The following is a 27,804-nucleotide window of genomic DNA, read 5'->3' as shown; positions in this document are numbered from 1 at the left end:
GAGCCAGGACTGCTGACCCAAACTGACCAAAGGGATATTCCATACCATATGAGGTCTGCTCAGCAATAAAAGCTAAGAGAAAGGAGGGGGGGAGAGGGATTCATTATTACAACATTTACCTTCCAGAGCAATGGCTATGTGTACTGAAACCCTATGTGAGAGACTGTTAATTTTTCTTTTCACCATCTGTCTCAAACAACCAAGCAGATAACTGTGAGCAGTGGAAGCAGGATGCAAGCAAGGCTCACTGAGCACGCTCCAAACAGGGGTCAAACACCAGTCAGATATGTTATGGGGGACAGAGGCCACCAGAGGCCCCCATGAAGTTTCAAGAACACCTTACAATGCATGCATGGCCACCAGCGCCCCGCCTCCCCCCCCAAGAACAGAATCACAGAATGATATGGGGCTGGAAGGGACCTACGGAGATCACGTAGTCCAACCCCCCTGCCAAAGCAGGTCCAGCTAGAGCAGGTTGCACAGGAACATGTCCAGGTGGGTTTTGAATATCTCCAGAGACTCCACCACCTCTCTGGGCAGCCTGTTCCAGGGCTCTGCCACCCTCAAAGTAAAAAAGTTCCGCCTCATGTTTAGATGGAACTTCTACTATTCAAGTTTGTGCCCCTTTCCTCTTGTCCTGTCACTGGGCACCACTGAAAAAAGACCGGCCCCATCCTCCCGACACACACCCTTTAAGTATTTATAGGCATTGATCAGATTCCCCCCTCAGTCTTTTCCAGATTAAAAAGACCCGAGTCCCTCAGCCTTTCCTCATAAGAGAGATGTTCTAGGCCCCTAATCATCTTTGTAGCCCTCTGCTGTACCCTCTCCAGTAGTTCCCTGTCCTTGAACTGGGGAGCCCAGAAATGGACACAGTACGCCAGATGGGGCCTCACCAGGACAGAGTAGAGGGGGAGGATAATCTCCCTTGACCTGCTGGCCATGCTCTTCCTGATGCACCCCAGGATGCCATTGTTCGCCTTGGCCACAAGGGCACATTGCTGTGTCATGGTCATCCTGTTGTCCACCAGGACTCCCAGGTCTTTTTCCTCAGAGGTGCTCTCCAGCAAGTCAGCCCCCAATCTCTACTGGTGCATGGGGTTATTCCTCCCCAGGTGCAGCACCCTACACTTGCCCTTGTTGAATTGCATCAGGTTCCTCTCTGCCCAACTCTCCAGCCCGTCCAGGTCTCGCTGAATGGCGGCACAGCCTTCCGGTGTGTCAGCCACTCCTCCTACTTATGTATCATCAACAAACTTGCTGAGGGTACACTCTGTCCCCTCATCTAGGTCATTGATGAATATATTGAAGAGGACTGGACCCAGTACTGACCCCTGGGGAACTCCACTTGTTACGGACCTCCAACTAGATTCTGGGCCACTAATCACGACCCTCTGAGCTCTGTCTTTCAGCCAGTTTTCAATCCTCCTCACTGTCCATTCAACTAACCCACACTTCCTAAGCTTACCTATGAGGATGCTGTGGGAGACTGTGTCAAAAGCCTTGCTGGAGTCAAGGCAGACAACATCCACCGCCCTCCCCTCATCTATCCAGCCAGTCATGCCATCGTAGAAGTCTATCAGGTTAGTCAGACATGATTTCCCCTTGGTGAATCCATGTTGACTACTTCTGATAGCTTTCTGTTCCTCCATATGCTTTGAGATGATGCCCAGAATGAGCCGTTCCATCATCTTTCCAGGGATGGAGGTGAGGCTGACCGGCCTGTAGCTCCCCAGGTCCTCCTTCTTGCCCTTTTTGAAGACTGGGATGACATTGGCTTTCCTCCAGTCCTCGGGCACCTCACCTGTTCTCAGGACCTTTCAAAGATGACGGAGAGCGGCCCAGCAATGACTTCTGCCAGCTCCCTCAGCACTTGCGGGTGCATCCCATCAGGACCCATGGACTTGCGGATATCCAGTGTACTTAACTGTTCCCTAACTTGGTCTTCCTCAACCAAGGGGAAGTCTTCCTTCGTCCAGACTTTCTCTGATTCCTCCAAATTCTGTGGCTCCTGAGGGCTGGCCTGAGCAGTAAAGGTGGCATTCAGCAACTCTGCCTTCTCTGCATCCTCTGTCACCATGGCACCCGTCTCATTCAACAGTGGGCCCACATTTTCTCTCGTTTTCCTTTTGCCTCCAATATACTTGAAAAAACCCTTCTTGTTGACTTTGACATCCCTTGCCAAGTTTAATTCCAAGGAGGCCTTGGCTTTCCTCGTTTCATCCCTGCATATTCTAACGGCATTCTTGTAGTCTTCCCAAGTTGTCAGTCCCTTCTTCCACGCACTGTAAACTTCCTTCTTCCACTTGAGCTTTTTCAGAAGCTCCCTGCTCAATCACACAGGTCTCCTGCTTCCCTTGCCTGATTTTTTTCTCTTAGGGATGCACCGATCCTGAGCTTGGAGAAAGAGATATTTGTATATTGTCCAGCTTTCTTGAGCCCCCCTACCTTCCAGAGCCCTAACCCATGGGATATCTCCAAGCAGTTTCTTGAAGAGGCTGAAGTTAGCCCTCCTGAAATCCAAGGTTTCAGTCTTACATGTTGTTTTGCGCGTACTACTCACAATCCTGAACTCTATCTTTTCATGGTCACTGCAGCCAAGGCTGCCCCCAACCTTAATGTCCTCCACCAGTCCCTCTTTGTTTGTCAGTACTAGGTCCAGTAGTGCCTCTCTCCTTGTTGGCTCCTCCACCACCTGAGTCAAGAAGTTATCATCAGTACACTGGAGGAACCTCTTGGACTGTGCATGCCTGGCTGTGTAGCCTTCCCAGCAGATATCAGGGTGATTGAAGTCCCCCATGAGAACCAAGGCCTGTGACTCTGAGGCTACTTTGAGCTGACTGTAAAACTGCAAGGGTTCCCTAACACCTGGGCTAGGACAAAAGGAGGTGAGACTAGCTCTAGGTGTGCACCTGCCGTGGGAGGAACTAGCTTACTACCACTGAGACTCATCACTGGATCTAAGGGTGGTGATACTTACCTTTTCTCTCTCTCTCTCTCACCCTCCTTTCCTTCTCTTTTCTATTTCCTTTCTTCCTCTTACCTTGTTGTTAGTTGTTAAGCTTTTTATTTGAAATATCTGCTACACCAAAATTAGTCATGTATGTACTTTAAGTCAAACATTGAATAAAACATATTTTGGATCATTTAGGAGCCATTTTTGTGACTCCTACCCTGAGACTTGATGAGCAAAACAGGGTGTTAAAATTCTCTGTCCCTCCTGAGTCATTGTGACTCCTGAGTACTACACAGACTATTTAAAAAAATCACCTCCCCCAAACCCACCAAGTGGAACGGGACACCTTACTTCCCAGGAAGTGACTGGACATCTCCTGCTGATGGGAAGTAGAGAAAAAATCTTTTCTTTTCCTTTGCTTCTGTGTGTGGCCTTTGCTTTTGCTTTATTAAACTGCCTTTATCTTTACCCATGAAGTTTTTTCCATCTTATTTTCTCCCTCCCCCATGTCCTGCTGAGGAGGGGAGTGATAGAGCGGCTTGGTGGGCACCTGGCATCCAGCCAAGGCCAACCTACTACAGCCTTTTTTGGTGACCTATGTGAGGCATGAGACAACAGCAGTTTTGTATTAAGCATGCTATAGCTATAGTAGTTATTAAGTGGCAAGTTTCTGTGCGGGTCACGGAGTTTGTTGGCTGCATTGCTTATTTTTTACTTTGCTGAGATTGGGAACATGTTAATACAAATAATGGCTATGTGTTTTGCCCTGGCATTGATGGACTTGCTGTGCTGGGGAAGCTATCTTGTGGAGAGGCTGAGGGAATATATCTCCCTCTTCCTACCTGGGACTGATATGGATGGTTTTATTATGCAGGTTCCCGAGGTCCTTGTTCACCCTTATGTGAGCTGTTTAATACTACTAATTAACACTGTTAGCATATTATGTAGTTTGTGGAATCTGGTGTCGTCCTGGTGTAAGAGAAGACAACTTTTGAGTGAGGTGATACTAAAATGTGCCCTGAGGCGGCCAGTCCCTGGGTGGCAGAATGTGTAGAAGGATTTGGGCAGGTTCCTAAGGTGGTTATCACCTTTTATAGCCTGGGACTTTACACCTGAACAGACAAGCAATCCTGACAAATGGACGTGCCACCTGATAGAAGGGTGCCCTGCCTACCCCAATGAAAAACAGCAGCTTCTAGCACTGTACTGGGGCCTGGCCTGTGCCTATCGAGCCACAGTTCAGTACTCTCAGAGGACTGTGGTTGAGGCAGGGACCCAAAAAACCCTATTGTAATTGCCCCAGTAGTGAAAAAGAAACAGTGGACAAGGAAAACAGCAGGTCCATGTTGGGAACCGAAGTAATCTTAAACTTGATTATTCAAATCATGTGCTTTGGTTAGCATTAGTAGATAACTTGCTTAGCATGAGTAGCTAGATTGGTGAAGCCTTAGGCTACAAGCTGTAACCTAGCAGCATAGTGAACTTAGGCTGAACTCCTTCTTAGTCCAAGAAGAATAGCTAGTAGTTTTGCATGACTTTGATATATTGTAACTTAACTAACATAATGAAATTGTATAAGTAATATTAATGAAGATTGTATGCTTAGCAATATAAATTAGAGTGACCATTACGATCAAAGGAAAGGGAACTATAATTCTGGGAAATGAAGAAAGGGACCTTTCTACCCAGAGTCAGCAGAAGATGGATGAGATCCAGGTGCAGATGGGACAAAAAGATTATGAAACCATGTAAGAACTTTCCAGTCATCGAAGAGGACAAGTAACCATTGAACAATTTGATTGGAAAAAAGACACATTTGTCACATGAACAGATGCACGAACAGCTTATGTAATAGACTGTGAGGCTTTAAATAGCACAGGAAAATAACTGAGGGGGGTCCCTCTTTTTGAAGGCACTCAGCTTGAGCCGCATTAAACTGACTCTGTGATGAACCTAGGGTCCGAACTCTTCTTTACTGTCAGAGGCTAAGACTGTATTCAGCCACACCTAGACTCCTCTCTGAGGAGTTTAGAAAGCAAAGGGGTCCAGTCTGAACCTCATGACTCGGCAGGAGGGTCTTCCTGGACTCTTCTTCAACAGATGGCGCCCGAGATGAGAACCTAGGACATGTCTCTGGATCCTCCCGACTCCAAACGTCCACATTGCTGGCAGACATGTGAGTTCACCTGGGAAATTTGGAGTGGGAGGCTGCAGAGAGAAAGTTTAAACTGACAAAGAGATCAGGAAGGAGGTGGTATTCAAGTCCCTATGCTCCATACTGAATAAGAAGGGGTTTGAGTCCCCTGACTAAGGTAAGAATGGTGAATGTGGCCAGAATAGAAAAGGGGGTGCCCTTGGCCGAAATTCTCCAGAATCGGGGAAAAATATATGGGACAGCAGAGTTATCAAAAAAAGTGCACTATAAAATTGTGTCAAGAGGAATGGCCATTTATTACGAGAAAAGCAGGGGAGATCCACAGGAAATCTGGCCAGGCTGTGGAACATTTGATCAAGATCAACTAACATTCTTGAGAAAATCTTTAGAAGACACTTATCCGGGTCAACTGGATTATTGGCTTGTATGGGACAACTGGGCTTATGAAAGGAAAAATTCTAAAACAAAAATGGAAGAAATAATGGCTGCAATCTTGGAAACTGCAGCAGGAGCCAAGAAGGAGACTGTAGCTGCTCTGCTTTCTCTCACTTCTGTTCCCTCTCCTCTATCTGCTTCGCCTGCTTTTGCTTCTGCTGCCCCTCCTCCCCAGGCTGTAGGGCTATATCCCATGTCTGTGTAACCAATACTGAATCCTGCTGCTGTGGGAAAGTAACGGAAGATCAGCAAGGAGGACTGTAAATACACTCAAGTGACTCGCATGTGAGGGGCTGGAAAACACATATATCACACTAATTGTTGCTTAGTTTTGTGTGCTCAACAAGCAGGACATCTGCACTTAGATAACACAGGCCTGGGATGGACTCAGGGGCACCTTATCGAACACGCCTGAGATTCCTGCCCTGCTGTTGAAGAGATCAAAGCACAGCGGAAAACTCTGCCTGCCAGAATCCTTGAAATAGAGGCCCAAACAGCAAGTGGGAGCTCTCTGGCTCTCTCACTCCCTTGCTAACAAGGACTCTCTTGCTAATAAGGACTCTCACTCTGTGGTGCCTGCGTCCCCTGCTTGCCTGCCTCTGCCCAGGTGCTGCTTCAGAGGTTCCCCGATCCATGAGGTATTGAGATTAAATTTGTTCTTTGCCCTTAATCCATGGTTTTGTGGTTGTTCCTGCATCCTGCCTGCATCGGCTCACACAGCTGCTATGCAACCTGGAGCTCCACCCAATACTTCACCAGCATTAGCAATTTATTACCATTATCCCTGGTCTCCAGGGGATTTAGCTGCTTGAGGAAGTAAAATGCTGAGGTTGAGAGATGACGCCGAGAGATGTGCTCAACTCTTTTCAAATTTATGCACTGGATATAATCCAAATTGGGGACATACGCAAGTGTGGTTAAGAGAACTGTTTAGGGCAGAGGAATGAGAAAAAATACTCCAGAGGGATGCAGAACTAACTCTAAGAGCTGGAGGGGGAAGAACTCCCTGGCCGGCAAATGATCCTAATTGGAATTATAATGATATGAATGGTAAAGAGGCATGTGACCGAGCCTTATGGAATTTGGTAGAAGCAATCCAAGCATGTGCTGAAACAGGAGTAAATAGGATGAAAGTACAGGAATGTAGGCAGAGGCCGGATGAACACCCCAGTGATTATTGGGGAAGACTTAGAAAACCTTTATTAAAATGTGGAGGGATGACCCTTCAAAATTTTAATGAAGCACTGGCCATCAGTGTATTTGTGGATCAGGCAGCCCTGGTCATCCAGAAATATTTTAAGAAACATTTACTAGGGTGGCAAGGAGAAAATTTGCAAAAGATATTGAGTGTAGACATGTTTGTTTATGATGGAAGGGAAGAGAGACAAAAAACAGGAGCAGAAGGAAAAGAGAAAGTTAAAAAAACAGGAGGTGAATTTATTGACGGCAGTGTTGGCAAAAAATTTGAAGGGCAGAGATAGAGAGCGGGCTCCCCAGGGAAGGGGAAGAATGGGACCATACTGGCCTAGCACTGTGTACCCAACACCAGGTTTGCAGTGTGGCAGTGTGCTCTCCCTGTTCATCTCCCTCTTCCCCCTCCCGGCTCCTGCTTGTGCATGCCCATCCATGGGGGTTGTAATAAGTTGCACCTGGACTTTGGGGGATGGCTGACAACACAGTCCTAACACTGTCTGGAGTGGAGACCTAGATATCTTGTTCCCATGAGAATATGACTATAGGTCAATTATCTTACTCTATAAATTGTGGACAGCCCAAGAGCCCTTTGAGCTCTCCTGCATGGCAGCGGGCTGCATGCCAGGATCTCCCCTTTTGTGAGAACGCTTGCTTAAGGTTCTACTCCTCGAGGTTTAGAGGTTCCTTGCTGCAACAGGTTCTCGGTAAGTGACTAATAGCATGCTAAACTTTGACATCTTAGCTAAGTAATATAAAGGGTTGATTGCGCATATATAATCCCTTAGACGTAAACCGTTGACCAAGTCTGGGACTAGGATTGGATCCAGCCGCACCTAGACTCCTCTCTGAGAAGGAGTTTAGAAAGCAAGGGGGTCTTTTCCGAACCTCGTGACTCAACGGGAGGGTCTCCCTGACAGCTTATCTGACCCTGTCCTCTATGCAGTAAATAATAGAGTGTACCTTGACATTGAATCTCGTAAAATACTGTTTCATTTACTACTGATTTTGTTAAATCACTGTTTCACCTTAATAAATATTTCACTACTTCTCTCTTACAAGTGAAGTCAATCACTCCGCCTGCGACATAGATTCATAGATTCATAGATTGGTCCAGGCCGGAAGGGACCTCCAAAGGTCATCTAGTCCGACCTCCCCGCAGTCAGCAGGGACACCCCCAACTAGACCAGGTTGCCCAGGACCTCGTCGAGCTTCACCTTGAATATCTCAAGGGAAGGGGCCTCAACCACCTCCCTGGGCAACCTGTTCCAGTGTTCCACCACCCTCATGGTAAAGAACTTTTTCCTAATATCCAATCTAAATCTCCCCTTCTCCAACTTAAAACCATTGCTCCTCGTCCTGTCACTGCAGGCCTTTGTAAACAGACCCTCCCCAGCCTTCCTGTAGGCCCCCCTCAGGTACTGGAAGGCCGCTATGAGGTCTCCCTGGAGCCTCCTTTTCTCCAAGCTGAACAACCCCAGCTCCCTCAGTCTGTCCTCATAGGAGAGGTGCTCCAGCCCCCTGATCATTTTGGTGGCCCTCCTCTGGACCCGCTCCATCAGGTCCATGTCCTTTCTATATTGAGGGCTCCAGACCTGCACACAGTACTCCAGGTGAGGTCTCACCAGAGCAAAGTGGCAGAATCACCTCTCTGGATCTGCTGGCAGCACTTCTTTTGATGCAGCCCAGGATGTGATTGGCCTTCTGGGCTGCGAGAGCACATTGCCTGCTCATGTCCAGCTTCTCGTCCATCAGCACCACCAAGTCCCTTTCCTCAGGGCTGCTTTCTAATACCTCAGCCCCCAGTCTGTATTTATACTGAGGATTGTTTCTTCCCAGGTGCAGAATCCTGCACTTGCTTTTGCTGAACCTCATGAGGTTCAACTGGGCCCACCTCTCCAGCCTGTCCAGGTCCCTCTGAATGACATCCCATCCCTCTGGTGTATCGACAACACCACACAGCTTGGTGTCATCTGCAAACTTGCTGATGGTGCTCTCAATCCCTCTGTCTATGTCTTTGATAAAAATGTTAAACAGTACTGGTCCCAGCACGGACCCTTGAGGGACACCACTTGTCACTGCTCTCCATCTGGACTTAAAGCCATTGAGTACCAATGCAGTACATGCAGCAAAGATACCCAAGGGAAAGTCGAGAATTTTATTTTTGTGGAAACCTCGGACATTTGCAACAGGACTGTCCTCTGACCCCTCATGGGAGGGGATGAGACAGAACAATGAATCAACTTGATCAGCGTCCTCGAGCAAATTCTCAGTGACTAGAAGAAAGACCAGAAGAGGTACTGATTATGTACTCCCTCTAGAAAACAAAAGGATCAAGAGGGACAAATAATGGGGAAAATCGAAGGTAAAGAAATAGTATTTTTGTTAGACACTGATGCAACCTTATCGCTTTTAAATTATGTACCCAAAGGGTCTCGTACAAAAGATCAAGTTTTGGTACTGGGTGTAGTGGGAGAAGTAAAGAGACCTCAGACTAAACCATTGTTAGTGACTATTGGAAATAAGAGTGTATGGGCAAGATTTGTATTAGCAGAAGACTTGCTGGTATGTCTCTTGGGGAGAGACCTGTTGCAGGCTCTGGATGTGGAAATAAGAAAAGCACCAGAAGGGATAGAATTAATTATTATGGGGGTGAACGTAATAAAAGAAAAAAAATAAAATGGGAAATGTAATCAGAAATGAATTGGAGATACCCCCAGAATTGAAAGAAGTTCCAGAAATATTGTGGAGTTGTACGAGTACAGATATAGCGTTATTAAAGTCAGCACAACCTGTGCAGATAAAAACAAAGGGGAGTGTTCCCCCAGCAGTAAAACAGTATCCAATCCCAAGTGAAGCACGCCCCAGTATTCAGAAACAAATTGATGAGTTTATGAGGGATGGTATTCTCCAGGAATGTGAATCCCCATATAATACCCCCATATTTCCAGTTGCCAAAATAGTACCGATGAAGAAGGTAATATGGAGTATAGATTCGTACAGAATTTAAGGAGAACTAATGAACGTGTGATAGTACCACACCCTGTGGTACCAGATCCATCAACTATCCTATTACAAATTCCACATTGGGCAAAAGTTTTTACAGTAATAGATTTAACTGCTGCATTTTTCAGTATACTGATCGAGGAGGAAAGCCAGCTATTATTCACTTTCACTTGGGAAGGAAAACAGTTAACTTGGATAAGATTGCCACAAGGTTTTGTGGGATCACCAACCATACTCTCATGAATATTGAAAACTGATTTGGAAGATATACAACTACCCATACATTCTGTGTTGGTACAGTACATAGATGACTTGTTGATAGCAAATAATTCTAGAAATAACTGTTTGGTAGACACTATGCACAAAATTGGCAGGAAAAGGACACTGTGCATCTCCATCTAAATTACAGCTGTGTCAGACAAAAGTAAAGTATTTGGGATTTATTTTGAAAGAAGGACAAAGGTTAATAGATCCAGAGAGAATTGAAGTGATTATTAACTTACCCCAGCCAGTGACAAAAAAGCAGTTAAGAGGATTTCTAAAGCAAATGGGATTTTGCAGACCATGGATTCCGGGTCTGGGAGAGTTAATTAAGCCCTTAACTGAAGCTACGAGACAGGAAGAATTAGAACCCCTGGCATGGGGCCCAGAAAGAAGATGAGCATTTGAAAAGGGTTTTAAACTAGATTTGAAGGGGGAAGGGCATGTAACCAGCAGCAGAGATGCGAGGGTCATTGATGGGTTTGAAACAGAAAGTAGAAGGATTAACCATGACAGGGACGTATATCTCAACCTTGGAGGGGAGGAAAGAAAACAAAGAATTGCCCAATTAGCGGACGTAGGCCTCAGCCTTGAAAGAACACTTCGCAGGCTAACAGGAACATCCCGACCGGTAACAGGAAAGATAACAAGAAGCTTTATGACCCCTGTCAAACCACTCAGAAGACAAACGGGAACATCCTGATAGACTACAGGAAGATAGCAAGAGGCTTTACGGCCTCTATCGGCAAAACAATCGGTGGGAACCGGCTCAGTGACTGTGGAATTTACTCCCTAAAAAGCCTCCCCAAAGAAAAACATCAGGAGAAGATATGCACATGCCTGGAGGAGGAGACTTATTATAATAAGGCCCCGGAAATAATTAACATAGTAACACCTATTCTTAGAACTAATTGTATTAGTCCATCCCATAGTTTGCATATGTATGATTTACATTATAAATAACTACGGGTTCAGCATAAGGGTGTGCAAGTTAGGAGGAAAAATCCCCCTTGCACCTGGCGCCGCAATAAACATACCTGCTTTATAACTCTATTTGAGTTGTAGGGTTTCTTTCCGCGCGTCAGGTTAGAAACTACGGATACACCTGGGAATGGACAGGTAGAAATTAAGGCTTCTCCCAGCAAAAATGTGGCAAGACCAGCTGAAGTGCTTCAGCCCAGCTGAAGTGCTTCTACACTAATGCATGCAGCATGGGCAACAAACAGGAGCTGGAAGCCATTGTGCGGCAGGAAAGCTATGACGTAGTTGCCATCACGGAAATGTGGTGGGATGACTCGCATGACTGGAGTGCTGCAACAGATGGCTACAAACTCTTCAGGCAAGGAAGGAGAGGAGGTGGAGTGGCTCAGTATGTTAGAGAGTGTTATGAATGTCAAGAACTTAATGATGGGGACAACAGGGTTGAGTGTTTATGGGTAAGAATCATGGGGAGGGCCAACAAGGCTGGTATCATGGTGGGAGTCTGTTATAGACTACCCCGACCAGGATGTAGAGGCAGAAGAAATATTCTACAAGCAGCTGGGAGAAATCTCAAAATCACTAACCCTTGTTCTCATGGGGGACTTCAACCTACCAGATATCAGCTGGGCACACAATACAGCTGAGAGGGAACAGTCTAGGAGGTTCCTGGAGTGTGTTGGGGATAACTTCCTGACACAGCTGGTGAGGGAGCCAACCAGGGAAGGAGCCCTGCTGGACCTGCTGTTTGTAAACAGAGAAGGACTTGTGGGGGACATGATGGTTGGAGGATGTCTTGCGCATAATGATCATGAAATGACAGAGTTTTAGATTCTCAGAGAAGCAAGAAGGGGAGTCAGCAGAACTGCCACCATGGACTTCCAGAGGGCAGACTTTGGTCTTTTCAGGAACCTGCTTGACAGAGTCCCTTGGGAGGCAGTCCTGAAGGGCAAAGGTGTCCAGGAAGGCTGGACATCTTTCAAGAAGGAAGTTTTAAAGGTGCAGGAGCAGGCTGTCCTCATGTGCCAAAAAACGAGCTGTCGGGGAAAAAGACCAGCCTGGCTGAACAGAGAGCTCCTGTCACTGAAATCTGGAATAAGCTCCTTAACACCAATGTAGTCTTAAGAAGCAGGCATTCTTTTATTCGGTGCTGGGGACATGGGGGATCTCTCCACCCAACATGTCCACCAAATGTAAGATTCACAGAGACTTATATCCATACAGAATATGCATAGGCACTACATTTCCCAGAACTCATTATAATATTCACATCACCCTGGCACATGCGCATTAAGTTTGTTAGGGGCTTCGTGGAAGGTCTTGGGTGTTCGGTGGTTGCTCAGGAGGGAAGTCTCAGTGCACTCTTGGTCATTCTTTCCATATGAGGCCTTGACTTGGAGCGTCCTTCTGTTTGCCCACTATGGCTGGTTTGAGCTGATAACTCTTTGAATGTATTGGGGAAGGTAAATGCAGAAGCTTTTGCAACTCCTCCATTTATTTTGCAGGCTTGTAAACAGGTTCTTTCTGATGGTGTTCTTCACTGTTTGTTTCTGCTTGTATTTGCGAAAGGTGCTCTTAATCCTTTTAGTTACACATTTACATATCCACTAGACTCTCAGTTCCTGATTGTAACACTACGGTTGCAACTCAGGGAAAAAAGGAGAGTTTATGGCCTTTGGAATAAGGGGCAGGCCACTCAGGAAGGCTACAAAAATGTTATGAGGCTATGTAGGAAGAAAATTAGAAAAGCCAAAGCCTTAACCTGGCTTTGGATGTTAAGAACAATAAAAAGTAGATAGGGGCAGGGAGCAGAATGAAGCCCCCATAATCCAAAGGGAGATGGTGAGGGACCTGCTCCAACACCTGGACATACACAAGTCTATGGGGCCGGATGGGATCCACCCAAGGGCAATGAGGGAGCTGGCAGAAGTGCTCACCAAGCCACTTCCCATCATTTACCAGCAGTCCTGGAACACCGGGGAGGTCCCAGTTAGACTGGCATCTAGAAAATGCGACATCCATCCACAAGAAAGGATGCAAGGATGATCCAGGAAATTAAAGACATTGAGGTGCCAGAGTGTGTCCAGAGAAGGGCAACGAAGCTGGTGAGGGGTCTGGAGCACAAATGTTATGAGGAGTGGCTGAGGGAGCTGGGGTTGTTCAGCCTGAAGAAAAGGAGGCTGAGGGAAGACCTCATTGCTCTCTACAACTCCCTGAAAGGAGGTTGTAGAGAGGCAGAGCTTGGTCTTTTCTCCCAAGTGATGGAGAGAAGAGGAAATGGCCTCAAGTTGTGCCAGGGGAGGTTTAGATTGGATATTAGGAAAAATTTTTCCCCTGAAAGGGTTATCAAGCATTGGAATGGGCTGCCCAGGGAAGTGGTTGAGGCACCATCCCTGGAGGTATTTAGAAGATGGGTAGACATAGTGCTTAGAGATATGGTTTAGTGATGGTTTTTGTCAGTGTTAGGTTGATGGTTGGACTCGATGATCTGAAAGGTCCTTTCCAACCTAGAAAATTCTATGATTCTGTAACTGTAAAGAGAGCTTTGATGATTACTCCAGCATTAGGCTTACCAGAGTGCACTAAGCCATTTAATTTGTATGCTCATAAAGGAAAGGGAGTAGCCAGGGGAGTGATTATGCAGAAATTAGGACCAGATCAGAGACCAGTAACATATTTTTCAGTTAAGTTAGATCCAGTAATAAATGGTACTCCTCAATGTATTAGAGTGATAGCAGCAGCAGCCGAGATGGTAGAAAAAAGCCATCCTCTTTTTTCTAATAGCCATTTTAGGACAGTGGTTATATGTATTTGTAACACATGAAGTAGAAATATTAAAACAATATGCAACTCAGGCCCTATCACCACGAGCACACAGGTATGAACTTATTTTGCTGATGGTGGATAATATGATTTTAAAATGCTGTAATAGCTTGAACCCTGCCACACTTTTGCCATTGCCAGATGATGGCGCCCCACATCACAATTGTGGGAAAAATCATTTTGACTACTAGTGAGCCTCAAGAGGATTTAAGAGACGTACCCATGTTAAACCCTGATCTAACTTTATATATGAATGGATCCTTACATCACCAGGATGGAAGATGTGTGACTGGATATGCAGTAGTGGATGACAAAGGAGTGCAAGAATCAGGAGCTTTGCCAGCAACAATAACTGCCCAAGGAGCAAAACTGGTAGCCCTAACACAAGCAGCAAACTGTAAGAACAAGCAAGTAAATATTTATACCGACTCACAATATGGTTTTGGAGTGTGTCATGCTATAGGAATGCTGTGGAAAGAGAGAGGATTCCTGACTACCGTGGGAAAAGAAGTGGCGAATGAAAAGGAAATAAGGAAATTACTAGAGGTTATACATTTGCCAGAACAAATATTGGTGACACAATGCACAGCCCATACCTTGGAAGATAATCTGGTCACCAAAGGAAATGCTCTAGCTGATGCCGCAGCAAAGGCAGCAGCTAGACAGCAGGTGCCAGTTCTCGTGCTCATGACTTGAAATCTGGAGGGACTGAGGAGACCAGGTATGACTGAACTATACAATGAGGTAAGCTCAGAAGTAAAAAGCATTTGAGAAAAATGGGAAGCAATCCAAGATAAAGACAGCACATGGACAACAGGGGGAAAACCAGTTTTACCAAAAAAAATATTTATTGGTCATGGCCAGATGGTTCCATGATAAATCTCACAGTGGAGCAGAAAGCATTGCAAACTGAGTGCAGTGACTATGGGCAGCACCGGGAGTTTATGCCACTGCAAAATGGATTGTAGGAGGGTGGAAGATCTGTGAGCAATTTGCAACTACCAAAGCCACTGAGCATAAAGGTGTGAGATCCCTGGAATGTTTTCCCTTTCAGAAGTTACAAGTCAACTACACAGATATGCCACCATCATTAGGCTATAGACATTTAGAATCATAGAATCATAGAATCATCCAGGTTGGAAGAGACCCTTGGGATCATCGAGTCCAACCATCTACCCTACACTACAAAGTTCTTCCCTATATCATATCCCCCAACACCACATCTAAACGTCTCTTAAACACATCCAGGGATGGTGACTCAACCACCTCCCTGGGCAGCCTATTCCAATGCCCGACCACTCTTTCTGTGAAGAATTCTTTCCTAATGTTCAGTCTAAACCTACCCTGTTGGAGCTTGATGCCATTCCCTCTTGTTCTGTCATTAGTTACCTGTGCAAAGAGACCAGCACCAACCTCTCTACAGTGTCCTTTCAAGTAGTTGTAGAGAGTGATGAGGTCTCCCCTCAGCTTCCTCTTCCTCAAACTAAACAGTCCCAGCTCCTTCAACCACTCTTCATAAGATTTATTCTCCAGGCCCTTCACCAGCTTCGTTGCCCTCCTCTGCACTCGCTCCAGCACCTCGAGATCTCTCTTGTATTGAGGTGCCCAAAACTGGACACAATACTCGAGGTGTGGCCTCACCAGTGCTGAGTACAGGGGCACAATCACCTCCCTACTTCTGCTGGTCACGCTATTTCTAATACAAGCCAGGATGCCGTTGGCTTTCTTGGCCACCTGGGCACACTGCCGGCTCATATTCAGCCGCTTGTCAATTAGAACCCCCAGGTCTCTTTCTTCCAGGCAGCTTTCCAGCCACACTTCCCCAAGCCTGTAGCAATGCACGGGGTTGTTGTGGCCCAAGTGCAGAACCTGGCACTTGCCCTTGTTGAAACTCATGCCATTGCTTTTGGCCCAATGATCCAATCTATCTAGGTCTCTCTGTAGAGCTTCCCTATCCTCCTGGGAATCAACACTCCTGCTTAACTTGGTGTCATCTGCAAACTTGCTGATGATACACCCTATGTCCTTGTCAAGATCATCAATAAAGACATTAAACAGAAATGGTCCTAACACTGAGCCCTGAGGCACACCACTTGTGACCGGCCGCCAGCTGGATTTAAATCCATTGAGCACCACTCTTTGGGACCTTCCAGTCAGCCATTGCTTGACCCAGCGGATCGTATGCTCATCCAGGCCGTGTGAAGCCAGTTTTTCCACAAGAATTGTATGGGGGACAGTATCGAATGCTTTTCTAAAGTCCAGGTATACAATATCAACAGCCTTTCCCTCATCCAATAAGGCTTAGCAAGGCTTTTGACACAGTCTCCCGCAGCATCCTCATAGATAAGCTTAGGAAGTGTGGGTTAGATGAATGGACAGTGAGGAGGATTGAAAACTGGCTGAAAGACAGAGCTCAGACGGTTGTTATTAGGGGCACAGAATCTAGTTGGAGGTCCGTAACAAGTGGAGTTCCCCAGGGGTCAGTACTGGGTCCAGTCCTCTTCAATATATTCATCAGTGACCTGGATGAAGGGATGGAATGTACCCTCAGCAAGTTTGCTGACGATACAAAAGTGAGAGGGGTGGCTGACACACCAGAAGGCTGTGCCGCCATTCAGAGAGACCTGGATAGGCTGGAGAGTTGGGCAGAGAGGAACCTGATGTACTTCAATAAAGGCAAGTGTAGGGTGCTGCACCTGGGGAGAAATAACCCCCTGCACCAGTAGAGATTGGGGGCTGACCTGCTGGAGAGCACCTCTGAGGAGAAAGACCTAGGAGTACTGGTGGACAACAGGATGACCATGAGCCAATGATGTGCCCTTGTGGCCAAGGCGGCCAATGGCATCCTGGGGTGCATCAGGAAGAGTGTGACCAGCAGGTCGAGGGAGGTTATCCTCCCCCTGTACTCCACCCTGGTGAGGCCCCATCTGGATCACACTGTGTCCATTTCTGGGCTCCCCAGTTCAAGAAGGACAGGGAACTGCTGGAGAGGGTACAGCAGAGAGCTACAAAGATGATTAGGGGCCCTTATGAGGAAAGGCTGAGGGACTTGGGTCTTTTTAGTCTAGAGAAGAGAAGACTGAGGGGGGATCTGATCAATGCTTATAAATACTTAAAGGGTGGGTGTCATGAGGACGGGGCCACTCTTTTTTCAGTGGTGCCCAGTGACAGGACAAGAAGAAATGGGCACAAACTTGAACGTAAGAAGTTCCACCTAAACAAGAGGCGGAACTTCTTTACTTTGAGGGTGGCAGAGCACTGGAATAGGCTGCCCAGGGAGGTGGTGGAATCTCCTTCTCTGGAGACATTCAAAACCTGCCTGGATATGTTCCTGTGCAACCTGCTCTAGGTGGACTTGCTTTGGCAGGGGGGTTGGACTAGATGATCTCCAGAGGTCCCTTCCAACCCCCTGTGATTCTGTTATTTATTGGTGATAGTAGAACAACTATTGGGATGGATAGATGTCGCGATGGAGGGAAGACAGGGACACTCAATATGAGTGATCAGCAAGCTTCGTTTATTGAATAGTACAGCCGTCTTTTATGCTTCATTATAATTAGCTAATACATATTCTGCAATACATCTCTCTGATTGGCCTGTCCTCCAAACTTCAACCCCGCCCTTAGTTCCTTCTTTACAGTTACTTTCATCCTCTTTTCCCATGCCTGAGCAGCTGCAATCTCCCTGTTATCGTACAACAGTTACAGTCAAGGACAGGGTGTCCTTGCCAGCTCAGCAGTTACAGGAGCTGAGTCCGATGTTTCCCAAGCTCCCGCTCAGCCAGCTGGACCATGTCTACGCGACCCTTCTCAGCTAGCCAGTCTCCCACAATTCCCCCGTTTTTATTTTGGGCAAGCAATACCTTTTCGGTGACTTGTTCAACTTTCCCAACTACACATCCCAGTACTACACGTGCTGCTATCAAAATCAGTATAATGATACCAACCCAACGAAGACCTTCCTTAACAAGTCCTACGACCCATCCAGATAGACCACCAAACATAGACTGGAGCCAGGAATCAAACCAAGTGGTCTGTACCGTGATCTTCTGTGTGTGCTGAAAGGGAGGTCCGAAGTAAGGACCATTCCCATTTGCGCCAGGATATCACGTCCTACCAGAGCGTGCACCCCTTCAGGCAATGGGATAATAGAAACACAGCAGTTTACCACCTTGTCCGTTATAGTCCATCGCAAAAGGGGTGACTTGCAAGCAAGAGTCAATCCCCCTACTCCCGCAACTGTGGCATTGGTCGGGTATGTTGGCCATTGAGCCGGCCATTTCCGTGTACTGATTATAGAAACATCGGCACCAGTATCCAAAAGTGCGACAAGTGAGATGGTTTGGTCGCCGTACTGCACCGTAACCGATCGTCGTGGCCGTTGGCGCAGGCCGATAGTTAGCAAGGCCATTTGTCCCGTAGATCCAAAACCACCTTGCCCTCGAGGTTGCTCCTGCAGCGGTTGAAGGGCCCCCGCAAGATGTGGCAGGGGAATCAACTGTGCCACCTTAGTGCCTTTAGCTACGAAAAGTGGTGGGAACAGCGTCTGAGCCATAATTTGAATCTCTCCGTAAAAGTCCTTATCAATCAGTCCCACCAAAACATTAAGTCCCAGCATAGTGGCAGATGAACGCCCTATAAGTAGCGCTCCGACCGCTTGTCCATTAATACAGATTGGTCCCTGTGTGCCGGCAGCAATTCTGACAGGTTTCGAGTCCAGTAGGGTGCAATCTACTGCTGTTGCCAGGTCCAGTCCGAGGCTTCCGCTTGTGGCTGGCCGGAGAGGAAGGGGTTGTGCGCTGCTGGGTAGGCAGCCGCTTTTTGTTTCGGTGCGGGGCGGCTTTTCCTGCTGGGTCGTCCGTTTCCCGATCCAGCTCGACGACAGGCAGCTTCGTTGTGAGTGTCTGATCGACAGTTCTTGCACCACACGGAGTTGGCATTGCAGTCCTGCCTCATGTGTCCGGCGACGCCGCAACGGAAGCACCACAAACGAGGTGGGCCGCGGGCATTTGACCGCCCAGCGGAGGTTTGCAAAGGAGCAAGGGCTGCTAAAACCTGACTCTGCGTAGCCTGCGCGTGTTCCTTTAAACTATTCCCTAGCTCCTTTACTGCCTCAACTAACATTGCCTGTGGCCCCACCGGTACCTGTGCCATTCTTTCTAGTCCTTCCTCGATGGTCCATGTCCCTGGCAATGTAGCCAAGATGTTACGCGTGGCCGGATTACTATTTTGTATAGCACACTGCTTTAGTATAGTGCCTTTGAGATAATCGGGCACCCCGGCCGCCTGTATGGCGTTTGCTACTCGATCGATAAACAAACCAAATGGCTCTTCTCTTCCTTGCTTAATACCCATATATGAAGGGATTCCTCCGGGCTCTCTTATGCGGTCGAGAGCTTGTCTAGCTAATTTCATTGCTTCCTTTGCCTTATCTGGCCCCATCAACGCTTGTGCTTCTGTTCGAAAATAAGGCCCTAGACCCATCAACTCCTGGAGAGTGACCCCGTGTAGCGGGTCCCCTGGTGCTCTAACCACCGCTACTGACTCCTGACAGGCAGCCTGCCAGTGGGCGTTAAATAATAGCTGCTGATGTTGGGTCAGGATCAACCTCATTATACTACGTATATCGCCCGGGAGTAAGATATTAGTACCCCAAATATAGTCCAACATTTGCCTTGTAGGTTCCTCTTTCAGTCCCGACTCATTCACCGTGGCTCGCAGCTGAGTTAATAGTTTCCAATCCAAGTTCGTAATTGAAACCATGACGTTCCCTTGTGCATCTGGCTGCGAGTACGTGGCCGGGAAGGCTTCATGTATAACACTCGCGGCAAACTCTCGGTCACCCTCAAGCATAGCACTCTCTGCTGTCTGCCGCCATGTTTTCTGCCTTTCTTGGGCGACTTGCAGACCCTCCGTAAAGGGATTCGTACCTTCCCTACTCTCCACTGGATTTTTATACTCCATTCCCTCGCCTGCCTCCTCATCCCCTAACGGGGGGGCCGCGGGCTCCGGAGGGGGCGGCGGGAAAGGCGGGTGGTCCCACGTCCCCGCCGCTCCCTGTGGAACCGTTAGCGTACGCACTGAGGGAGGCAATGGTCAGCCTGAGGGAGAGCCAGAGTCCCCCTGCTGCGGGACAGCTGTAGCCCCGGTTGACACTCCCAACCTTTCGGAGGCTGCAGCAGCGGCTCTTTTTTTTTTTTTTTTTTTTTTTTTTTGCTCAGCTCAGTGTTGCAACAGGGCGTTGGCGACTGCCTGCCATGCCTTCATCAACTTTTTGGCTGTTTTATTATCGCATATAACTTCGTCAAGCAATTTATCCCCATATTTACGCCATTCCTCGTGTTCAAAAACCGTATCTGGATTATCAAAGCAACCTCTCGCTACTCCATACGCTAATAACCCAGGCAACTCCCTTTTACAATCTATACCCTGAACGCTCCGCTTTTCTAAAAAGCATTTGAGCAAATCGTACGCCGCTTGTCTATTCATACCTTCGTCAGCGCTGTTGCAGCCTTTGCAAGACCTCGGCGGTGCGTGGCCGGTGGGACCCTCTGTAGGTGCTCCCGGGCACGGGGATTCGTCCCTTTCGCCTCCAGCGCTGCTTTCAGGACCGGTACCCAGGCTCTGTCGACTCGTGGCTCGCAGGTTCAGCCCTCTCTAGGGTCCCTGTTCGGGCGCCATTTGTCGCGACGGAGGGAAGACAGGGTCACTCAATATGAGTGATCAGCAAGCTTCGTTTATTGAATAGTACAGCCGTCTTTTATGCTTCATTATAATTAGCTAATACATATTCTGCAATACATCTCTCTGATTGGCCTGTCCTCCAAACTTCAACCCCGCCCTTAGTTCCTTCTTTACAGTTACTTTCATCCTCTTTTCCCATGCCTGAGCAGCTGCAATCTCCCTGTTATCGTACAACAGTTACAGTCAAGGACAGGGTGCCCTTGCCAGCTCAGCAGTTACAGGAGCTGAGTCCGATGTTTCCCAAGCTCCCGCTCAGCCAGCTGGACCATGTCTACGCGACCCTTCTCAGCTAGCCAGTCTCCCACAGGTAGAAGCCTTCCCAACCCAAAAGGCGGATTCAGGAACCATGGTAAAAGTTTTACTTGATGAAATTATTCCTAGATATGGGGTACTGGAAATGCTAGATTAAAATAGGGGCTCACATTTTGGGGCATCTATATGCATTTAGGTATTTAATGTACTGGGGGTACTACAACAGTTACATACTCCCTACCTACCCCAATCATCAGAAAAAGTGGAAAGAATGAATATGATAGTTAAGGAAAAATTAGCCAAAGTATGCATGCACACAGGGTTAAAATGGCCAGAAGCCTTAAATCTAGTTTTATGGGACATAAGAAATATACCCAAGCATCCCATAGGACTATCTCCAGCAGAATTATTATTTGGCAGGCATTTGGCAGTACCCGGAACTTATATTCCGGCAAAGACTAGCCTATTAGATGGAGATGAACAAGGCAGGAAAGTCTTCCCAGACTCTTCTTCAACAGTCCATATCATCAATTAGTAAGAGAGGAGGAAGAGGAGGAAAGTTTTGATCAAGAAGCTGGTCCTTCAACAAAGAAATTGGAGGCAGGAGTGAGAGAATTCCAACAGAAAGTAGAAACTACCCAGTCCCTGACCTCATCAGAACTCCGAGACATGCAGAAAGATTGCTGCCTGGCTGCTCCGATGCTGGGATAATGGGGCCAACAGTCAGCAACTGGAAAGCAAGGAAGCCCAACAACTGGGATCCCTTGCTACAAACTGGGGAATTGAGAGAGGAATTTGAAAAGAGGTAGCAATTTGAAGTCTCTGGAGAGAACTCTCAAGTGTGAGGGCAAGATATCCATTCAAGGAAGATCATGTGAACTCCCCAGGAAAGCGGACTACTGCAGATGAAGGCATCCAGTACCTGAGAGAATTAGCAGTGCTGGAAGTCATCTACAGAGATCTAGACAATGATGAGGTCTCCGAAGATCCAGAGGATGTCCTGTGCACATGGTCCATGTGGAGGAAGGTGATGCAAAGTACCCCAACATCATATTCTAACAGCTAGGCACCAATGTATTGTCCAGATAAGAATACACCAGCTGTGGAGAGAGTGTCTTCTTGGCTCCAAAACTTTGAAGAAAATCTCTGTACCTCCTCATCCCTATGGGCCAGCACCTTGGCTGTCAGGGACGCCCCAAGAAATAAGTCCTCTCCTGCCCCGGTCAGAGGGAAAAGGAGCCCCAGGCGCATGCCACGTGGTGCATTCTGGTTCTTCCTGCGTGACTGTTATGGTTTGAGAGAATCCATAACAATCTATTGTCGTTAGACAATTATTCTATCACCCGATGACCCCTCCCCACCTGGAAAGGGGAATCGGGGAACACAAAGAAACACAAGGGTTGAAATATAAATAGATTTAATAGACTAAGACTAAATAATTAACAATAATACTAAAGAACCAGTATTAATCCCAATACTGATATAAGATATACAGAAATTATACTCAGCCATCTATACCAGTAGGAAGCTGTGCACTCCCAGCAGTGGATAGCAAGTATCGGACACTGCGAGCACAATGGCTTCAGGAGGAAGGGGAGGCCTCAGGGTTCCGGCACCGGGGCAAGGAGTTGTCTGGACCGCCGCCATCAGGGAGAGAGCCTGCTACGCAGCAAACTTTTCTAATTTATATTGGATGTGACGTTCATGGTATGAAATAATCCTGTTGGCCAGCCTGGGTCAAATGCCCAGGCCTTGCTCCTCCTTGTCCCTGCAATTGGCAAGGCTCGAAAACACTAACCTTGAAGCCCACAGAGCCTGGCTGGCTATAAAGTAAATATTTTCACAAATTCAGACACTAGAGTCTTCTAAAAGTGCAGTCTTCCCCAGCATTAGAAGAAAAGTTAGTCCTGTGTCTCTCAACCCAGGACAGTGACCAGGGGGAGGACATGAGGAAGTGGGATGGTGAACCCACCTTTAAGCTGGAAGCCTGCGTACGCAAACTGAGAGGGAAGACAGCTGTACTGTGTGTACTCGATTGGCCTGGCACATGAGACCTACAGAAGTATAAGGCTTTGGTAGACAGTGGTGCCATCAGGGTATAGGGGCACAGAACCCATTGGGATCTCTGGAGTGACAGGGGGATGCCAAGAATTGTCTATATTGGAGGCTGAGGTGAGCTTAACAGGGGACAAGTGGCAAAGGCACTCCACTGTGATTGGCCCAGAGGCCCCTTGTATCCTTGGCATAGACTACATCAGGAGAAGGCACTTCAAGGACCTAAAGGAGTACCGATGGGCTTTTGGTGTTGCCACCATGAACACAGAGAAGATCAAACAGCTATCTACCCTTCCTGGCCTCTTGGAAGATCCCTTCATTTTGAGCTTGCTGCGAGTCGAAGAACAGCAGGTGCCGATTGCTACCAGGATGGTGCACCGGCGGTGGCAATATTGCACCAACCGAGACTCCCTGGCTCCCATCCATGAGCTGATTCATCAACTGGAATGCCTAGGAGTGATCAGCAAGACTCACTCACCCTTTAACAGCCCTATATGGCCAGTGCTAAAGTCTGACGGAGACTGGAGATTAACAGTAGACTATCGTGGCCTGAACAAAGTCATGCCACCACTGAGTGCTGCGATATCAGACATGTTAGAGCTCCAATATGAACCAGAGTCAAAGGCAGCCAAGTGGAATGCTACAACTGACATCGCTAATGCGTTTTCCTCGATCCCTTTGGCAGCAGAGTACAGGCCACAGTTTGCTTTCACCTGGAGGGGTGTCCAGTACACCTGGAAGTGACTACCCCAGGGGTGGAAACACAGCCCTACCATTTGCCATGGACTGATCCAGACTGCACTGGAGAAGGGTGATGCCCCTGAACATCTACAATACATCAGTGACATCATTGTGTGGGGCAACAAGGCAGAAGAAGTGTTTGAGAAGGGAAAAAGAGTAATTTAGATTCTTCTGAAAGCTGGTTTCACCATAAAGAAAAGTAAGGTCAAGGGACCTGCACAGGAGATCCAGTTCTTGGGAATAAAATGGACGCCATTATGTGCCTGTGGATGTGGTCAACAAGATAGCAAATATATCTCCACCAGCTAACAAGAAGAAAACACAACCTTTCCTAGGTCTTGTGGGATTCTGGAGAATGCATATTCCAGGTTATAGTCAGCTTGTGAGCCCTCTCTATTGAGTAACCCAAAAGAAGAACTATTTTGAGTGGGGCCTTGAGCAACAACAAGCCTTTGAGCAGACAAACAGGAAATAGTTCATGCGGTAACTCTTGGGCCTGTCCAGACAGGACCAGCTGTGCAAAATATACTTTACACTGCAGCTGGAGAGCATGGTCTCACCTGGAGCCTCTGGCAGAAAACATCAGGAGAAACCCGAGGTCGACCATAAGGGTTTTGGAGACGGGAGTATCGAGGATCAGAAGCCCCCTACACCCTGACTGAAAAAGAGATCCTAGCAGCATATGAAGGGGTTCAAGCTGCTTCAGAAGTTGTTGGTACAGAAGCATATCTCCTCTTGGCACCACAGTTGCTCATGCTACACTGGATGTTCAAAGGAAACATTCCCTCTACACATTATGCAACCAGCACTACATGGAGTAAGTGGGTAGCGTTGATCACGCAACAGGCTCGACTAGGGAAACCCAACCGCTCAGGAATCCTGGAAGAGATCGTGGACTGGCCAGAAGGCAGAGATTTTGGAGCACTGCCTGAGAAGGTGGCTCATGCCCAAGAAGCACCACCATATAATGAGTTATCAGAAGATGAAAGGCATTATGCTTTGTTTACTGATGGATCTTGTCATGTGGTAGGAAACCACTGGAAGTGGAAAGCTGCTGTGTGGAGTCCCACACAACAAGTCATTGAGGCCACTGAAGGAGAAGGTGAGTCAAGTCAGTTTTCAGAAGTGAAAGCCATCCAACTAGCCCTGGAGATTACTGAATGAGTGTCATGGTTTAACCCCAGCCAGCAACTAGGACCAGGCAGTTGCTCGCTCACCACCACCCCCACCCCCCACCCAGGTAGGGTAGGGAGAAGAGGGAGAAAAAGGTGGCGGGGGGAAAAGCCTCGTGGGTTGAGATAAAGACAGTTTTATAGAACAGTAACAGAAGAGGAAAAATAATAATAATGGTAAAAGAATATACAAAATAAAGTGATACAACACAAGTCGCTCTCACCACCCGATGATCATCCCAGCCCAAGCAGTGATTGCAGATTCTTGCTCCCCGGCCAACCCCCATTTATAAACTGAGCATGATGTCTATGGTATGGAATATTCCTTTGGCCAGCTTGTCCTGTCTGTGCTCCCTCTCAACTTCTATGGGAAGCTGAAAAAGTCCTTGACTAATGTAAACATCACTTAGCAACAGCTAAAACAATATGTGTTATCAACATTATTTTCATACTAAATCCAAAACACAGCAGCTACTAGGAAAAAAAATAACTATCCCAACTGAAACCAGGACAACGAGAAAAGTGGCCAGTACTCTATCTCTATACTGACTCCTGGATGGTGGCTAATGCCCTATGGGGGTGGCTACAGCAGTGGAAGACCAATTGGCAGCACAGAGGTAAACCCATCTGGGCTGCTACATTGTGGCAGAACATTGCTGCCCAGGTAGAAAACATTGCTCTAAAGGTATGTCACGTTGATGCTCACATGCCCAAAAGCCATGCCACTGAAGAACATCAAAACAACAAACAGGTAGGCAAGGCTGTCAAAACTGAAGTAGCTCAGGTGGACCTGGACTGGGAGCATGAGGGTGAGCTATTTGTAGCTCGATGGGCCCACAAAACATTGGGACAGCTAGGGAGAGATGCAACATACAGATGGGCTCATGATCAAGGGGTAGACCTGACCATGGAGGCCATCACACAGGTCACCCATGAACGTGAAACATGCTGTAATCAAGTGATCCACACAAGTAAAATCACCCTGGAAGAGAGGGCTGTGGTTTTCAATATGGCGAGGCCTGTCTGACTATATTGGACCACTGCCACAAACACGCCAAGGCAAGCGCTACTTGCTCACCACAGTGGAAGCAACTACTGGTTGGCTAGAGACGTACCCTGTAAACCATGCCACTGCCACTGCCACCATCTTAGGCCTCGAAAGGCAAATTTTGTGGCAACATGGTACCCCAGAAAGAATTGAATCAGATAATGGGGCTCATTTCCAAAATAACCTCATAACCTCCCGGGCCAAGAAATGGCACTGAGTGGATGTATCACATGCCCTATCACCCACAAGCCTCTGGAAAGATTGAGAGATATAATGGACTGTTAACGACTGTGTTGAGAGCATTGGGCAATAGGGCATGGAAGCACTGGGATAGCAGAAGTCACATGACTGGTTAACACCAGAGGATCTGCTAACTGTCCTGGTCTTGCCCAAACAAAGCTCCTACATACTGTGGAAGGTGATAAGGTTCCTGTAGTGCACATAGGGAAGTGTCTGGGGAAGGCAGTGTGGATTGCTCCTCCCTTGGGAAAAGGCAAACCTGTTCATGGGATTGTCTTCACTCAGGGACCTGGGTGTACTTGGGTGGGTAATGGGGAAGGATGGAGAGATCCGGTGTGTGCCTCAAGCAGGTTTAACCTTGGGGGAAAAATAATCTCTGATGTGAGTTGTATGGTGTAGGAAGTAATGTAGCAGGAACTACCTGAACCGATGAAGAGTGAGCTTTGCAAGGAACTGGGCGAGTGCAACAATGACCCAAACCAAGCCGGTGTTGGCGCCCAACAATCAAATTATGTGGGTCCTGAGCATGATGCAAATGGTATGGAATAAGGGGTGGAGATTGTATTTGGTCTGGCTGGGATGGAGTTAACTTTCCCCATAGCAGCCCTCATAGTGCTGTGCTTTGTATTTGTAGCCAAAATGGAATGGTGTTGATAACACACCAGTGTTTTGGCTACTGCTGAGCAGTGCTCCCACAGCATCAAGGCTGTCTCTCCAACACCCCTGTCCCAAAGGCCAGTAGGCTGGGGGTGGGAAAGAGGTTGGGAGGGGACAGAGCCGGGACGGCTGATCCAAACTGACCAAAGGGGTATTCCATACCATATGATGTCATGTTCAGCAATAAAAGCTAAGAGAAAGGAGGAGGAGAGGGGGCATTCGTTATTAAGGCATTTGGCTTCTGGAGCAACCGCTATGTGTACTGAAGCCCTACTTCCCGGGAAGTGGCTGGACATCACCTGCTGATGGGAAGTAGAGAATAAAATCTTTTTGTTTTCCTTTGCTTCCACGTGTGGCCTTTGCTTTTCTTTATTAAACTGCCTTTATCTCGACCCACAAGGTTTTTTCATCTTATTTTCTCCTCCCTGTCCTGCTGAGGAGGGGAGTGATACAGCAGCTTGGTGGGCACCTGGCCTCCAGCCAAGGTCAACCCACCACAATGACCATCAAATTGTCTCAGTGCTGCTATTCCGCTAATGTCAGAGGTGAATGCTACCTTCCTCACTGCCAGCAACAAGCAGATTGCCATCATTTTGGGCCCCTTACCACAAAAAAGACATTGAGGTGCTGGAGCGGGTCCGGAGAAGGGCAATGAAGCTGGTGAGGGGTCTGGAGAACAAGTCTTATGAGGAGAGGCTGAGGGAGCTGGGGTTATTCAGCCTAGAGTAAAGGAGGTTGAGGGGAGACCTTGTCAGTCTCTACAACTACCTGAAAGGAGGTTGTAGAGAGGTGGGGGTCGGTCTCTTCTCCCAAGTCACAGGCAACAGTACAAGAGGAAACGGCCTCAAGTTGCACCAGGGGAGGTTCAGAATGGATGTTAGGAAAAATTTTTCCACTGAAAGGGTTATTAAGCATTGGAATGGGCTGCCCAGGGAAATGGTTGAGGCACCATCCCTGAAGGTATTCAAAAGATGGGTTAACATAGTGCTTAGTGACATGGTTTAGTGATGGGGTTTTTTTTTATCAGAGTTAGGTTGATGGTTGGACTAGATGATCTTAAAGGTCCCTTCCAACCTAGACAATTCTATGAT

General features: G+C 47.4%; 1 pseudogene; it reads right to left on the bottom strand.

Annotated features, from left to right (window-relative positions):
• Window positions 1-27,804, bottom strand: part of LOC141476797 (U3 small nucleolar RNA-associated protein 15 homolog) — a 38,507-nt pseudogene that overhangs the window by 9,800 nt on the left and 903 nt on the right.

This window comes from Numenius arquata, chromosome W (assembly GCF_964106895.1).
Source record: "Numenius arquata chromosome W, bNumArq3.hap1.1, whole genome shotgun sequence".
Lineage (NCBI taxonomy): Eukaryota > Metazoa > Chordata > Aves > Charadriiformes > Scolopacidae > Numenius > Numenius arquata.
The sequence above is the reverse complement of the archived record's forward strand: the minus strand, read 5'-3'. Positions and strand labels throughout refer to the sequence as shown.